The sequence below is a fragment of the Ooceraea biroi genome, chromosome 3 (assembly GCF_003672135.1).
Source record: "Ooceraea biroi isolate clonal line C1 chromosome 3, Obir_v5.4, whole genome shotgun sequence".
Lineage (NCBI taxonomy): Eukaryota > Metazoa > Arthropoda > Insecta > Hymenoptera > Formicidae > Ooceraea > Ooceraea biroi.
In genome coordinates, this window is record NC_039508.1 from 727,474 (window position 1) to 744,865 (window position 17,392).

A 17,392-nucleotide genomic window follows, 5' to 3' on the forward strand; every position below is an offset into this window, starting at 1 on the left:
GATGAGAACAGATGGTCGCGCAATCATTAATCTTCGAATGCTCTGCCGCAATTAGTAGTATCATCGTTAATATCGCTTATCGGAGGGGGGGGGGGTTCGATTATCTTCGCGAAGACTCCGTCGTGCGGGTGATGACCGCGCCCTTAGATTTATGATCCCTTTTGTCGAAGCACAATGATGGAGGATCCGCTTTCAACGACGATTCACCGCACGATTCGAAGTCCACGGAGGCCGGAAAATAACTCACCTCCTAGCGTCGATCCACCTATCTCGCTTCTTTTTTTCTCTTCTTATACTTGTTACAAGACACGCCCTCGTTTCCAGAATGGACGACGGTTCGGCGACGCGGCACGCGTTATTTGTCACCCGGCGACAATGTAAAAATCCCAGAAGCTCGCGCGTCTTTTTTCCAGATGGAATTTCGTCAAGCAAGCCTGATTTATGAACCTACGCGAGCCCACCAAGTGACCATAAAACACCCGACGTCCCAGTTAAATAGGAACGGAAGAGATTCAAGATGATGAACGACGATAATCGGAAGCTACCATTAACGCTTTCGTCGCTTTCGATTTATGGCGACGAAAACATAAATACCTGGTTGGACGAGCAAAAATGACTTGGATTATTACAGAATATATTATGCATCGGTTATTGTAGGTAAATTTTTACTTCATTACTTTTAGCTCAAAGGATTCAATAAAATATTATGCAATAAAATACATGAAATAAAATGTTGCTGCTGAATAATCCGCTGCAATGGCAAATAACTTCATTCACGCTCTTTCATCCGATATAATGCATATTTGTATTCGCGCTCGATGACTCGGAAAGAACAACAAAGTCGATAGTTTAACAGTGCCAATTTATCATATTCGCGATAAACGGCGAGTATATTAATGCGTTCATAAATCACGATCTGAATCAGAATTCTCGCTTGATTACACCGTTGACTAAGTAGAACATTATAGGACCCGTATATCTTCGATAATCTGCAGGATGTTCTCCATTTAGCCGACACGAGTGCTCCCCTGGGCCACTCTATTTCGCGATCTTGTCCCTCTGGAACTTTGCGTCTAATAGCGCGAGATCATCTCGTGATTCATAGTTCACTGCTCGACGAATCAAATATTTGAGAAGACTCGTCTGCTCGATCGAGACGAATGATCGCGGAAAAAATGCGCAGTTCGTCTAACGTGAGCGAGATACTAGCAAGATTGCCCGCATCGAAGTCGCTTGGACGAAAGTTTAAGTCTTCTAGGTGGCTGTCGACAGAAATTTTCTTTCACATTTTAGTTACAACGTCATGGAGCAATTTTCGTGTACTAGCGCGACGATCAAATTCTGAAAGGATTTAATAACCTAACGTGTCTCTCTCTCTCTCTCTCTGTCGATTGGAAAGCGAGATTAGATTAATCATTAGGGAATAGTGTGTAACTTCTCGGAATTACGAGTTCCCACCTTCATCTAAGTGATGATTGCCCACGTTCCTCTCAGAACTCCGTATATTAAACCAGACTGTGGTGGTAATCAAGAACAGAAACTTTTTACGAGGGTTACGCCGACGAGCGATGGACAAGGGGATGAACGGCAGCGGGACCTGCGGTGATGGTCGATCTCCATGCGTGGAAGGCAAAGTGACTGTGCCGAGTTACGGCGAATGATAAAACGGAGAGGGATGATCAAGTGAGTGATCGACTCGAATGAAGGACAGAACTTAGGGTGGCCGGTATCTTCTTCCGTTGCCCGCGGTCAGATTAGATTGGTCTTCATCGACGTAGTCGTAGTCGTAGTCGTAGTTGTCGTCGTTGTCGTCGTCGTCGTCGTCGAAGATAGCTCCATTTCCAGCATCCTCCTTCGAGAGGCGAAATGTTCCTTCTTTCTTGTCGTGCGCCAATGGAGCCTTTTTGAAGATTACACCTGTGGCTCGTAACGTAGCGTGGGATATCAACCGAGGCGGAAAACGCAGTCCCAGCCCTTTCCGAGGGCTCGATTTTAATTTATTTTCATCTTCTGCGTACGTCACGATCTTGATTTACATTCGACGTTCTGGAATCCCGAGAGAAAGCATTAAGATGATTCTCGGAGGCTGTTCTTCTCGTGGATCAATGACGAACAGCAGACTATGCTCAATCGAGTGTCGTCGGTGATGCGGCACCGTCTGCCACTCTTGCGATTTTTCCGCGCGAGCGTAATTCTATATTGCACGATTCTGATGTCCATCGGATTGTCATCGCAGCCTGTTAATTTGCGTTAATGCGCTCCGTCAATCAATATGCCGTTTTCATCAATGCGTCGTTCCCAGCGACTGCCGCCGTCGCACTTGTCCGATGGAAACGTCGATTGGAACGTTAGTAATTAGCATGCGCGCGTTTACAGTTGCTGGAATTTAGTATTTAAAATTCGTTTCATTAAATTGAAAAAGTAACGAGATAAGAGATTCGTTTACGCTGCATTCGTTGTCTCCTTCCAGGCCTCCGCAATGATTGATCGAAGCTGGAGAGTGCGTCAGAGTTGAAATCCGATTTGCAAGGCGGCAGCATGCACGAATATATGCGTGCACGTAGTCTCGATTGGTAAATGCGCGGTTCGTTGAATTAATGAAATCGTTTTGTTCTAAATCCGATGCAATATATAATGAAATCGCTGTGTAGCAAAGCGCGTCCAACTCGTGACGTGCGCCGACGGCTTTCGCTTCGTGATCCACGCGCGTGGAGCAACGCATATAGCGAACCTATATAAGCTGTGACTGTTTATCGAAACGTCACGTACAGACGGCCTATCAAAACCAGAAGCGCGTTGCTTAAGCTCCCTCTTCTTCCTGTTTCAGCTCTTTTACGCTCAATTTCGGAAATGCATAAAACATACGCGATATTTATGCGGCATATTTTTACCAGTTAGACCAAATTAGCAATTGTTTCGTGTGCGTAAACGTGATCTGTAAAATGTAACAAATTATACAAACATAATGCAAAATTTTTGTGAATTACATTAAATACATAATTACGGAATACGTACATAACGTTTATTATTTTTTGTATCATTCCAAACCTTTCCAAGGAAGATGCAACAAGAATAAACATTTCGTGCTATGATCAATCCTCTTCCGGAAGTGCGATATGGTCAACCACGCGATTGAAATTGAATTTGATGCAGTCGCAGCCGGAAGTTTGAAGCGCGTTGTTTATCGTTTCGACAAAGTGGTCTTGTCGCTCTCTTGTTATTCTTTTTCCCCCTTTTTTTTAACTATGATGCGATATATTTGTTTCACAGGCCGGTGGTTGCGAAACCAATCAGTGCAACCCGCTCGAATGGGAGGGCAAGTGCACAAAGGGTCGCGTATTTGAAAAAAAATTTCACCATCCTCGAAAAAGACGGTGCAAAATTGGCATTAATGTCCGCAATTTTGCCTAAAACACTTTACATGCGACGTCACTATGGCGCAGATAATTTTTGTATCACAATTTGTGTCTTTTATCATGATGAGTTTTACATTAATTAACTAAAGTATTAGCATCCAAAAATATCGTAAATATCAATAGCAGAAGCGTATAAAAGTTCATGTAAAAGTATGAGAGTGAATAAAAAATAAGTACATTTATTACTGATCGATCGCGTAAGTTTTTTATAGAGTTAGTTCCTAAATTGCCTTTTAGTAGCTCTTGCGTACCGGTTAAGTTACATATAAATTTTTCTGGTCAATGTTCGTTTTACAGATTAATTGAACAGGCGCGTAGCTGAGCGAAAGATTTATGACCAAACAATATTCCATAGCATCGCAAGGAAACAACTTTAAAGGTTCTCTTTAAAGAAGTTCCCTTACATAAACTTCTTTTTCACACTTTCTTATGTTGTTGTTGCACATGTATTTATTAATTTAGAAAATGTACTCATTTCAAGCGATATCAAGCGTAAAAGGATAGTATGCATAATACAAACATAAACGCAGGATTAAAATTTTGCATGATAATATCTCATATGTGCACACACACGTATATATAATGCATAGCTCTATTTAATTACTTGAATGAATTAACGAGAATAACGTTACTTTTTCTTCTTCCAATCTCGCGATAGAAATGAAAGTTTGTTTAATATTTGTGTTGTATGTGTTCCTCAGTGAGGAAATCCAATGTTTAATAGTTAATTTTGCTAATTGTTAAAAGATCCATTAATTATGGGCGCAACCCAGTCGCTCCCTATGCAACTCATCTCATATCGGCAAAATTAAATTAATACAACGGTGATACGACGACCCTACGTTTATAGCTAAACATCACTGAAGCCTCTTCAAGTAACGAAGTATTTCAGGGCGTAATGCCAATATGATGTAAATTTCATCGACTAAAATTATCTCGCGAAAATAATTGCGGAAATAATTTCGTCACAAAGAAAGACGATTAATTAACCTTCATTATGCGTGATGAATGCGAGTTACTATATATATGAGTGGCATTATCAAAGATAAATTAACAATGTTTAAAACGTTGAAACGAAATGCTCCATCAGCATTATGAAACTCCATAATTAAAAAAATATTTGTAAATTAATTTTTAACAGATCGTTAAACCTTAAGTTTAATGTATTTCAAATTACTATTTAATTTATGTTACAACGAATTGAATACTCTTTTGCATAATATATCGCTGTATATCGCTATTAAATACATATTATATTAAAAATAGCCAGGATGTGAACTTTTATAATAAATCTCTGTAATTATATCTTGTTCAAATATCTCGTTTTAACATTACATTTATATACATCTGAAAAAGATGTACATACCATATACAGTTCACTTATGCCAGCGGGATATTTGCAGAACGCAAATTAATTTTCATCGGAGACCACATTCCGTGCTCGCTTTGCGAGAGAGCAGACAACTGTCATACTAACGAATAGTGAAGCGATCGAGCGGTCGAGTGTTCGGCAGAAGTGTGAGTCTTTCATTTTTAATTGGGTTATTCAAACTAATTAATTCTCTCGCGCAGAAACGAGCAGAGTCACGCTCATTATTGCGACACAGAGGAATTAACGGCGAAAAAAAGTTATTGACTGACGGGAGTATGTCGGTAATTTATACTTCGCGTAAACGGATGACGCGAAATACATTTCCCAATCCCCTCGCCCTTTTTCCGTTTCTTTTTCCGCTTTTACCGTGCAATGCATTTTTTCTATTTTTGAATTCCGCTCGTGGAAGCTGATTGATTAGTTTCGTTTTCGGTTCTCACGCACGATGCATCCGCCTCTTTTCAAATACATGGCGTTCTAATGGCAAAGGCACATCTATTTGTAAACGCTAATTCCAATTATTACAATCAGAGTCTTCAATTATGCGTCGAGAAATTGGCACTTTTGCAGCGCTAACTTATATTAAACCGACTGCGACTGCGATTACGTTCTGTCCCGCGAATTATAGCGATCCTTTGCCAAATCGTATTAGATTCCTTTTTCTGCCGCGCAATTCCCTATTCTTCTTCGTAACAATTTTTTTCTACTTCTCGGTGGTAAATGAGAAAATGGAAGAAGATAGTTATTAATGAGAAAAGAATGCGTAACGTGTTTTAACATTTCTATCTCACTTTGCAATGATTGTGCAATTATATTTTTTCTCGTTTATTTCTTTGTCTGCTCGAAAATATTACATTACGCAGACGTTCTGTATGCAAGATATTACACACGTAAATGCACAAAAAGAATTTTACCCTAAAATGTAAATTTATATAACAAATTTTATTAAAATCACAATAACGACGTTATTAAGAACCTTAGCGACAAAGTTGAATAATAAAAAGAAGGCTAATAAAGCCGTCGCGATAGCACAGTGACTAAATTCAGCGCGGAGTGGCTAATAATAGAAAAGTTTCGATCCGCTTTATTAAATTTAAATCATTATCGACTTCGCAATAAAAGAGCAGCGGAAATATAACAGCTCCGAAAATGGACCAAGTATCGAACGCTCGTATAAAAAAACACAGTTTAGAAACAATGAATAATTTTGCAGACGTATAATTAGGTATAAGCGATGCATTAGGGAAAAGAAAATAGGGGACGGACCGTATTATTATACCGATATTGTAAATCACCGCGAGGTAGAACAAACATCATTACGGTTGCAGACCGACTGCCTGCGCGATCAGATTTCATCGATTATAATGAATTTACCATAGCATTTGCAATTGCGGTATTCCTATAGTAGAATGGTACAACAATTGAAATGGAAGCGTTACCTCTATTGAGTAATTCCAGTATTCCACTAGCGATAAGAGGTGCAGCTGTCTGTGCTGACGGATGTTAGAGAACGGTACCGTCGTTCTTATCGGGGGGGAGCGATCGCGAGACTCGTCAAATCGGCCTATCGCGGAACGTGATACGCGCTTGGCTTGTCGGACGCGACTGACAGCACCGTGTTGCGCCACGTGGACCCCAACCACCCCATAGAGATCTCCACGAGTAGAGGGCGTAGGGGATCATGCGCGGTGCTTCGGCTCCGTCTGCTTCGAATCAATCTCTTCTACTGCACATCGTTTCGTTCGCTTTGTCTCCCTAACCGCATAATTAGCGGTATCTCCAGCTCGTCGATATCATTTCTGTATTCTTTATATCTAATTTGCATAGTCTCGATGTGCACGTGCGTGTTAAACGGTGGATTTTAAGAGAGAGGGTCGAAAAATAAATACATGGAGACCGCAATCGGAACAAGAGAGGGTGCAAGCTTAGGGCGGGATTTCAGTAGCGATTTTTATGAAGGGCCGCTAATTACCGGGGCTTGGTTGAACCGTTACAATATCGGACTTCCACGGTGAGGCGGTAACCAGTAACGACTTCTCGTCCGATCGTTGGGAACGACATAAACATAGCCATTATCCTAATTAGGAGTTCGTAAACCCAAGTGGCCAATAACTGTCTGCTGGCCCATAACTATAGCCCTGTTGCGTTTATTATTATCATACGAACGACCAAACGGTCTCGATATTTCTGGGGCTTAGCGTTATAATATGTCCGATATTCATATCTTACACAAATGTACAGAATACTCAAGAAAGTGAATTTCAAAATTTGATTATTCAATATTAACTTAAAAATTCGTGTTGACTCTCTCACTGCTAGAAAAAGTTGACGCTGATGTTGCATAAATCGTGGGACACGCGTTGTTATAAGATTTGGCTAAACCTACCGAATATGATCCGTATAACGTGAAATAATAACGCAAGCATAGCCGAATCACGCTGTGCGCTCGCGAGATTAATCGTTCCGTCTGTCAGTCCCGACACGTCAAGACGTACGTCTCTCTCGTAGGCGGAACCGCGTATGCGCATGTTACATCAACGGTTTCCTTCGAGGTCTTGGTCCTTGGCAATCTCTCCCCAGTTATCTCCTTCTCGGCCTTTTGGTCCCGACGTTTGTAACGACGGGGCTGAGCCCGCAAACTCATCTCCCGCCGAACAGGGGTGGATGGCGGCGTGATGTTTACATTTCAATTATCCAACGTTTCACTCCGCGCCATTATTAGTATTTGCATCATTTAGCAGGCGCAGGAACGTGCCTCGGCACCGACTCGACTGCTTCGTCTGGTTTTAGGAATTGTTAGACGGAGGGTTCGTGAGAGGCACGTCGAGAGGATACGAATCGGTTGGTTACTCGGCGATCCGCGCGAACAACTACTCAGGCGCGAAAGTGGTGCCTGCGCTGAATCTGAATCGAGCATTTATAATCGACACGCCCGACCATGAGACGGCTCTCTGCGGCCGGCGAAATTACAATCGTAGACTACGTCGGCCGCCATCGGCTGAATTTCCCCGATGAATTTTCCGATCCGCTCTGGTGATCGGCTCGGCGCGGTCCTTTGCGCGACTATAACCGACGACTATCGATCGCTAGACGAACGTTTTCGACAATCATCAGAAGCAATTTTCTATGAAGCTAAGACTGCTGATTGTCTACAATAGCAGCGACAACGCAAGGAAGCAAAACGCGGGGCTGCCCAATATCCCACTGGGGAACTGAGGCTTAAGTCTATGAACGACCGGAAGAATCTGTAATGGTAGAGAAAGATTGGTTTTAGTCCGGCGTACTCTCTCTCTCTTTCTCTCTCCCTCCGGGGAATATCAGAGAGATAAAAGACACGTTGTTCCCTCTTCTGTTCTATCGGCGGAAATAGGATCCTCGAAAACGATCGTTAGCTGTTCTACCCGCGAACTTTACGACGACGTCAATGAGGTCACTATACTGATATTGACCAGCACTTTATCTCCCGCCTTCGTTGGACCGTTGCCGAAATAAAAGCTTGTCCAGCGTGTCAGCGACCGTCCTAATTTTCTTAGCTCAAACGATTTCCGCGACCGCATCTATTTCGTCCAGTTAATTGTGCTGGACGTAACCGGCCGCAGGCGATATTGCGACTGCGCTATATTTTCTTTAGTAAATTTTCCTTAGCAAAAAGATCCCGGCTAATTTTCTTTATACTTGTCTCCCTATTGCGCATAACAATAAATTTCCATTCCGCGAAAGGTCCATGATAATCGCGGCGAGCGGATCGAAATAACAGGATGAAACCTCAACTATTTTAATTCTTGTTGCTCATAGCGATTCTGTTTGCAATCGTATCAATTTGTCCGGAACATTCGTGGGCTTCATTGCCATGATCGCTGGCGATAACACGGCACAACGACAAGAATGCAATATTGAGTCGCTGTATCATAGACCGCTGCCGTGACTGAAATTTGAATGCGCAAACTTGCCTCCCGCCATAGCTATAGTTGTAGTTGGACGTCTTCCTTCGCAGCCATTTCCGCTCAAACTTCGTGAATATCTGATCATCGAGGAGACGAATCGTCTGGCCATTCGGTCCACAGGTAGCTGCGCGGTCTATAGTCTGATAAGACGACAGTCTGGACCGAAAGGAAAAGATATAGATATTCAACGTTATCTGTATATGATAAATTTTCATACAAAAACAAATTTTCATACCGCTTCAATTGAACGAGAGTGTTAATATTGTAACAGATGGCATTTTGCATCTAACAACCATCATTACTATAGTCACTACGGTCAGTCATTGAGGAATATTCGAAATATAAATAAAATAATATTTTATTAATGTTATATAAATTTATATGTATAATAATACATGGAAATATACATCATTAATCGCGTAAGCTTTAGCTTGAAAAAAGCAATGGATGAGATTGTTGATATTATAATAAACGAGATTGTATTGTTTACCATATTCCATTGTTTAAATCATTTTCTCGTTTAATTTCATTATTGTATTACTTTCCATTTAACTATATTCTAACTGCTTTATTTAGAGCCATTTTTCCATCGCAAAAACTAATTTTGTGATAAAAGAATATAGTGTTTGTCTGTAGTGGGCGAATGATGTTTAATAAGAGTTAAATAAAATCTATTACATAGCATTTTTAATTATAGCTTTGTTATAATACTTATTTAAACGAAATTTATGTGTACTTACTTTCCGTTCTACTATTCTTACATGTATTCTGTTTTAGATCTGAGGGCAACAATTTCCTTTAAGAATTTTATTTTACGATCACGCGCTCAAAGCTACGAAAGAATCTGCACAATGTGTGAAATACCTTTCCGTTTTCAAGGACAATGGACTGGTCCGTTATCACCATTCATTGTGCAATATATATTGCAACAGCACTCTTTAAACCTTTTAAGTCGGCAACACGCTGTCGTACCGCCAACTGGAATGGAAAGGCTCTTAGCAGGTGCTTTAGGTGGGCGTGTGCAACCGCGATATAGTACCTTTTAACCGCGGAAACGGTAGAAAGCACAACTACGGCCTGTCGACCCCTTTCCTTCTCTTTTGATTTTCACCTTTCCTTTCTTTCACAGCATCGACCATCGGAACAAAACTTTCCCGATTCTCTTTAAACATCATCTCACAGCATGCAAACAAGAAAATTTTCACAAGTGCCTCGAAATAGCGATACTATTGCGGTATATTCTTTTCCACATCGGAGTATTTTATCTCATTTATTTATCTATACATTTACCGTTCTAAGCACCTTATATTCTGTCATCCCTGGCTTACGTGTAACGTATGCATAAAAGCCAGGCATATACTCGCTTCTTGAACACGTGCCAGCTTAAAAGCCGGAAACATTCCGCGAAAGGTCGAAAAGCGAATCGCGTCTGGCCGAAAGAAATTCACGAAAAAGTCAGCGTTCTAAATATTACAATCCCTTTGCTCGAGAACGAGGACCGTCACGTTGTGGAGCCTTCGCGTGCGTACAAGGCGTTCCATCCGCGACGCTCTATGCGCGGAAACCCCGCGGCTCCCCATAAAGAAAATCCGTGACGGGTCTAGCTTCCGGCTTTTCTCAAGAAATGTCCCCTCCTCTTTTACCACCCCGTTCGTCTTTCTCCAAAAGTATCGCCCTGGCACCGATCTGCTGCCGTACGGATCCCCCTTTGGATGCCCAACGTATGTACATCATCCCCTTCCGCACAGCGAGACGCGAGATACGCCTTCGATCAGTTTGTCTTCGTTCTCGAGCGGTAAAAATGCGCCTTCGCGACGGCGTTGAAAGAGCGCACTCTCGAGTCTCTTGTCGGGCTCTGTCGTAAGATGCAGATTTCAATGGAGTTTTTCATGTACGCTGTTCTTTAGCATGTATATGATCTTATTTTTAAATCTATGAAAAGCACGGACACCGATTGATCCTTGTGTTTTCACGGATGAATTTTTGTAATATTTTACGATCCGCAATACAGCTACAGTTTTATTCGTGCGTAGGCGAATTACATCCACGTGATACCAGACGATGACCGGATTGGTAATGTATGTTTTGCGATACCGTGTCACACATGATCGAGGATGATTAGTCGAAAGTACACGTATGATGCCATGCGTTATTACGGTAGATGGGAAAAGAGAGAGAGAGAGTTAGTCCTTGATAAATATTTAATGACATATTCCCCGGAACTCATGGCCAATCAACTGGTAAGAAGTGGTTTAATTATAGCGCGGCGGATGAGAAGATTATTGGCGATGATCAGTACCTACAGCGAAACACGATGAATTTGCAATAATCGCTCGACCCGCTGTTGTGCGGGATAAAAGAAAGGGAGAGTAGAACGGCCGAACATCTTTTTATGTGCTTAATGATAGCATTTTGATCTTTCAGAGCAACAAATTATCACAATGTTGATCAAACTGCAATAACTACTATTTTTTTACAGTTTTCTTTTAATAAGAACAATGATAATGCAAGTTTTATTAGTAAATTAGTAAAATGTAACGTTATAAATAATCAATTGTAGCATTTGAAAATTTTATGATTCATCTAACTCTTCATTTTCAAATTTGTATTCGCCAGATACAAGAAACTGTGACTGTGTGTTTGGTTAAAATCATATTAAAAAGTTAAATTAAAATCATATTAAAAAAGGAATCCATTAAAACATTAAGAGAGGCTTGTGAAAATGTGAAACTGAATGGAGCAAAATTAATATAACATTGGCGTGAATATATACTATATCCATGTTCGCTGCACACAATTCAATTTTGGTAATGCATTTTATTTGCTTGAAATCCAATCACTGATAAATCATTTATCTTCAAAAAAAGTCAGAAATTTATTATCGATGATGCAAAATGAAATCATAGTCAGCAAGGTATCTGTATCGTTGCATACACATACGTGATCCGATTCCGATATCGGAATAGCATCCTCCGTTTCCCCATTTTCCTCGAAGCTGCGCTGGAGTAACACCGTGCGAGAAGTTTTCTCCTCTCCGAAGCTATTCGGCATGGGAAACAAGAAGAAGAGTATGTGGCAGAACGGACACGAATGGAACTGCTTCAACGGCGGGAGAGTTTCACCGTAATATTCGAGATCATTTGAGATACTTTCAAAGGGTGGGCTTGTGTCCAGTAGGCGAAAAAGAGAAGAGAGAGGAAAAGAGGAAAAGGAAAGTGGAAACAGGCAAGAGGAGTACAGACATCGCGGTCCGATCTCCATTCTGAAGGAAGACCTTCGACCTTCTTGCGCGATAGGTCCACGTGGTTCCTTCTTTGTGTCTGAGTATCCTATCTTTCGTACGTTTGCAGAATACTCGCGAGTTGAGAAATCGATACCTTCGTTTAGAGAATATCCGTCATATCTATTAGGTCATTATCAATTTAATCATTATCAATCGAAAAGTTCGATTTTTGCGTCAAATTTTACTTATTGCATTCAGTAGAAACAAATTATTCATCAAACAAGTAATCACCATCGTTGTCTATTAGATAAATTTTTATGATGAGATATTATTGTCTATGATATAAACATTGTTAATATTGCTGTCTGTATTACATGTAAATTGATTTGAAACGTTGAGACTCGAACCGAACTTTTGACTGAAATATTTCTTGCTCAAGGGTATTATTATTATCGCTTGTTTTAATAATACAGTGTTTATGCAACTGACTCCGTTTCCAAAATATAATAGATATCTATTTCTCGCACATTTCACGTAATACAGCGCAAATTTCGTTATCGCAACGTCACTCAATTTCATTTAATTGTCGCTCGCGGATGTTCTCGCAACGGTAGTATCTTCACTGAGAGATTTTGAATATCCCATGTTTCATCGCGCATTTATAATAGTAAAACCACAATTTTTAATTTCCTGAATTTTATTATGTCTATTTTGTAGTTTGTAAAACATGCACCTCAAAACAAACACCGTCTGTTTTATTATTACCTTATACACTTTAAGCGTCACTCTTCTGAACTACCACTGCCTCTTTGCTGCTGTTTCTCTTTTCGCGTTTGTCAGAGGCAATGACAGGATATTAAAGTAGGAACAACGCGTGGACTGCAGACTGTAAATATCCGGTGGTGCTCGGCTTGCCTGACGTTCACAATGAACAGGCGGATAAACCTGCATAAGCAAAGGATTCCCAACGAGCCGGACATGGGCGGCCGAGAATCTCCGCTGTCCGTATGGAAATGCACCGCAAAGTTTATTGCACGCCGACTATGAAACGCCGGCCGAGATAATAGCGTTGATGAGGAAGATATAAATTACTTGGTGCTGCGAATAAGTGACAAAGGCGGCCGTTTTCCTCTTTTTGCATTGGCGTATGCACATTGCGCGGGTTACTCAAGCGAGTGCTTGATTGATCGAACGCAACTCGTGCTAAAGTACCGTTACGGCGGTAATCAAAAGCAATAATCGCTCTGACTTTTCTATACTTTCATTTCCTAAAGTTCATTTATTCAAGATATCGGCAGTTAGACGCAAAGAAAGATGCTGAGAAACGCATTTCGATATTCTTGCACATGCAGAAAAATAATTGATATTTGAATTCTTCTTGAAACGAAATGGAAAATAGAATAAACGTGCGGTTCTCCGAGATGAAAAAAGCCTCGAAAATTGCATATTTCCTCACGTGTTATGCTAATCAAAAGTTTTACAGAAATTCTATATTCCTTGTCGGAGTAGCCGCGAAGTTGAGGTAACTTCTCGAGAATTTAGGGCTCTAATATAGAGAGACTGCGGGAGAATTTATGAATCTCAATGACGAGAGGCAATATCGCCTGGCTATTCTTTATTGTAGCTAATAAAGAAGTCCTAGAAGGGCCAGGCTTTATACAAAAATCACTTTCTTTCACTCCGGATTAAATTATCTTTTTCCATCTCGGCGATCAATTTATGAGCATTTTAATTATTGAGATAGCGGAAATATATCGCATCTCTTTACGTGAATTATATAATTAGAAAACGATTGAAAATTTTGAGATTAATTTCAGTGACTATTCTATTTTATCTGATTTTAGACTTATTATATATTTATGCAGTTAACAAGTGGCATTGACATGTTTACAAGCTCCTGATATCTTTCGATATCGTTTTACTATGTATATGTTTACAAGAAAATCCGTCCCTGGACGAATACATCCCGTTTAATGGTGAAGGCCATCGAGAAGGACGATTCTACGTCGTCGGGCAAAAGACGTAACCGATGTCTATCAGGAATAGCTGAAACCACATCGAGTGTAAAAATATTTGGGATCGTCAAGCTCTTTGGCTTTGACCCGAATTGAACGTCTCCCGTCTCACTCGATTTTCTGCATCTACGAAAACCTTGCTTGCTGCGAAGAGAGAAGGGTAAGATGAATAGGATATGAGAAGACCGTAGAGAGAATAGGAAGAAAGAGAGACAAGGGACAGGTAACAACGAGAAAGAGAGAAAGAGAGAGAACGAAAAAACCCGTAAGCGCTGTAGAGACTCCATCGGTAGTCTGGCTGGTGGATCCTCTCGTAAAAGTGAGCCCGAGAGAGTAATAAAAAGAGCGACAGATAAGCCGCTTCGTATTGCCGTTCGATCGATGGCGTGTTGCATTGACGTATGTGCCGAGCGAGCTGAACACTTCTCGGCGATAATCCTCGAATTCCTTGCCAATATGCGCCCGTAATCTGAGACTGCGAATATCTTTCCGTTGTACTTGGCAGCGACGAGATAAGCCGAGCTAACTCCGCAACTCGCGTGATTTTTTCCCTTCGATTTCCTTTCCGGTAATTGCAAATTCATCGGAAGGTGTTCTCTCTCTTCTTTTTCTCTTGAAAATCGAATTTATTTAAAACCGCTATCTCGCACGTGAGTTGGATTAACTTATTTTTGCATAAACGCCGTTTCCATTTTCCGACCGGCGGAGTCCGGCAAACGCTAAACACTCTCTGCTCGAAAATCCACTCTCGTTTGCATCTGCATTTACGTCACCGACACGCTCGCCCGCACTCACGCACACACTCGTGTCCCGGTCCAAGAAATGAAAAAGGAGGAGGAGGTGGAGGAAGGGGAGAAGGGCGGGTTCGCACACACGTTCACGAAGGAGTTCAACGACCCGCGGGAATGCCAGTGCACCGGCAGGCTATCGTTTTAAACCGTGTTCGGCAATCTCGTAAGACTCGCTGCTGTATGTAGAGGCGCGTACTTTTGATAACGACGAGCGTGGAAGGTATCACGAGAGATCGACGACGAGAGGGAAGGCGCGACGACACGGGTACGCACAAGGTGTACCATCGAAACCGATACGATTATGGTCGAGCTCGAACTTGAACGTTGAAAAAATGGAAAGAATGCTAACTACCGTATCGTGACGGACAATAAACGTAAAAATTATGTCAGCACGTCACAACCACGACGTCGAGAATTTCAGCCCGCCGCGGCCGTACCGGTTCCGTTCGTCGCTGGGTACCTCGCAGGTACCTTAACCGGAACGGCCGGGGATCGCTACATATTATACTTGACCTATATGCAGCCAACGGTGCCAACGTGTCGTCGTGGTAGTTGGTGATTGTCCGGTAACCCGACCGCCGAAACCCGAATGTGGCAAGACGGAGTTGGATCGCGAATAGACGAACTTTCCGCGATTACCGGACGAATTTGCAAGGAATCGTAATTTGAGAGCGAATCGGTCGGATGTGATTCCCCGCTCTTTGTTCCCTTGGGCGACGCGAGCTGATCACACCACACGAAAATCGCAAACCTCGAAAGAGTTGAGCGCGCGTTCGGATTTCGCCCGTGTCCCCCATCTCTCGCGAGCACATTTTCACAAATCAGTGCCAATTGTGGTAATCGCGAACAACGGTGTTAAAAGATCCCCTGTAGTCGGTGTGTAGGAGGGACTTGCGGGGGATTAGGTCCTCGTCGTCTTTCTTTATTTGAGCTGTCGTGATAAAAGAGCGTGCCACGGAATACCAGGGACCGGGGATAGAGAGAAAGAGCAAAAGCGAGGGGAAGAAAGAGGAAAAGTGAGAAAGAGAGAGCCAGTGAAAGAGGTCGGCGGCTACGCATCCCCGAAATCAATATGGATACCTACGCGTACGCGATATACGCCGCACGTGCTCGTACGTTCCGGGACCTTCCGACGTGTCTATGGGATGGTCAACGTGTCAAGGGTGGAGGGACACCCTTCTCCGTGACAAACTGCCCCATTCCTCGTGATTCGTGAGCGACGAAAGCGACGCTTTCTACGTCATTGGCCATCGTGACAAATTTGTACTCATGCGTGTATGCATTATTCATACGAGCGAGCTCTCGATTCACTAATCCACTAATGTGAAATTATGACACGCGAAAATATTTTTTCCTCAAGAAAAATTGAACAAATCTATTCTGATTATGCAAATTTTCGAGATATTTAGATGATTAGATTGATGACATCGATGTTTAAACAGTGATCATGGATAAAATCAAATAAAATCAATGAAAGAAATGCTTCAACCTAATGAATCACGATTAAATTATAATTGATTTATACAGTTTGTAAGATATACGAGTATATATCAAGCTTACTTTCGAAAATTTTACCGTTGAATCTTGCAGAAACGATTCCCGTTTCACTGCCATGCACACCCCGTATGCATACCATGAGATCGTATTTCTTTGACACGACTGCCTTTGTCATAGCTTTAATAACTTAGCAAAAGAAACCTGAGAAAAAGAAACCAATGGTATGCCAATACATCATGTCGCTATAGAATGCGTTTATTGGATTTTTTCCCCGATTAAATTACATTCCACGATGGCTCATCGATTTGATTTTGAATTTTAACAGCGCCGCGATTTTCATAATGCTAATCTTACACCGCAAAGCGAGTGCATCTAATGAGAATAATAAAAAATTAGACGATTTCAATCCGCAGCAGCGATAATAAAAAATAATAAATACTTTGTGATTCGTATGTAAAAAGCTATTACGGACGAAACAGTTGCCCCAGCTGTAAAAAATTCAAATCACTGTTTGACACTTCGTGAAAGCATCATGTAATTGGCAATTAAAGCACGTAGCTTTGACAATTCATCTGCCTACCTATTTGCGACACTTCGAATTCGTTTGCATTAAAGGGAACGACAAAATTGTTCGCGGGGAAAGCACTGACTTCCGCAAATGTACGTTAATTCGCCGCACTGTCACTTTTTTGTTTCACTCCCTCGAGATAACTGCTATCGAATGATTTCGTTTCAATTTAAATACGGGACAAAGGCTTCGAGAGTCCCTTTGAACGATTACATGGCGAATTTTCGTTTTGCTGTTGCAAAAGTGTTCTTTATAAACGGAAAAACGAGCTATGATAAAATCCGGGACAACTCGTGTAATAGCTGTTTTCAATTGACTGTATAGTCAATTTCTCGAAGCAATATAGTAAAAAAATTTACAGTTTCAAATGACATATGAAGAAGGCTTTGTTATTGAAATATTCATACTAAATTCGCAAAACGCGTAAAGATTAATTAAAATCAGATTTGGAAATCTTCGATAACTTTAACGTAAAAGTGAAATGAATTAATTTCTTCAGCTTTAATATAAAACTCGAATTAAGGAGATTTAAGAGTAGATAACATAAATTCATGTATACAACAGAT

At 41.3% G+C, this 17,392-nt stretch overlaps 1 protein-coding gene across 2 annotated transcripts in view; it reads right to left on the bottom strand.

Moving 5' to 3' along the window:
• The window catches only part of LOC105277503 (tensin-1), a 43,612-nt gene extending 37,215 nt beyond the window's left edge, over window positions 1-6,397 (bottom strand). The window contains exon 1 of one of the 2 annotated variants that reach the window (XM_020031049.2): window positions 6,228-6,397. The gene's annotated coding sequence lies outside the window, so the exon portion shown is untranslated. The remainder of the gene's footprint in view (window positions 1-6,227) is intronic. The other variant, XM_026968198.1, reaches the window with a different exon arrangement.
• Between the last annotated feature and the right edge of the window lie 10,995 nt (window positions 6,398-17,392).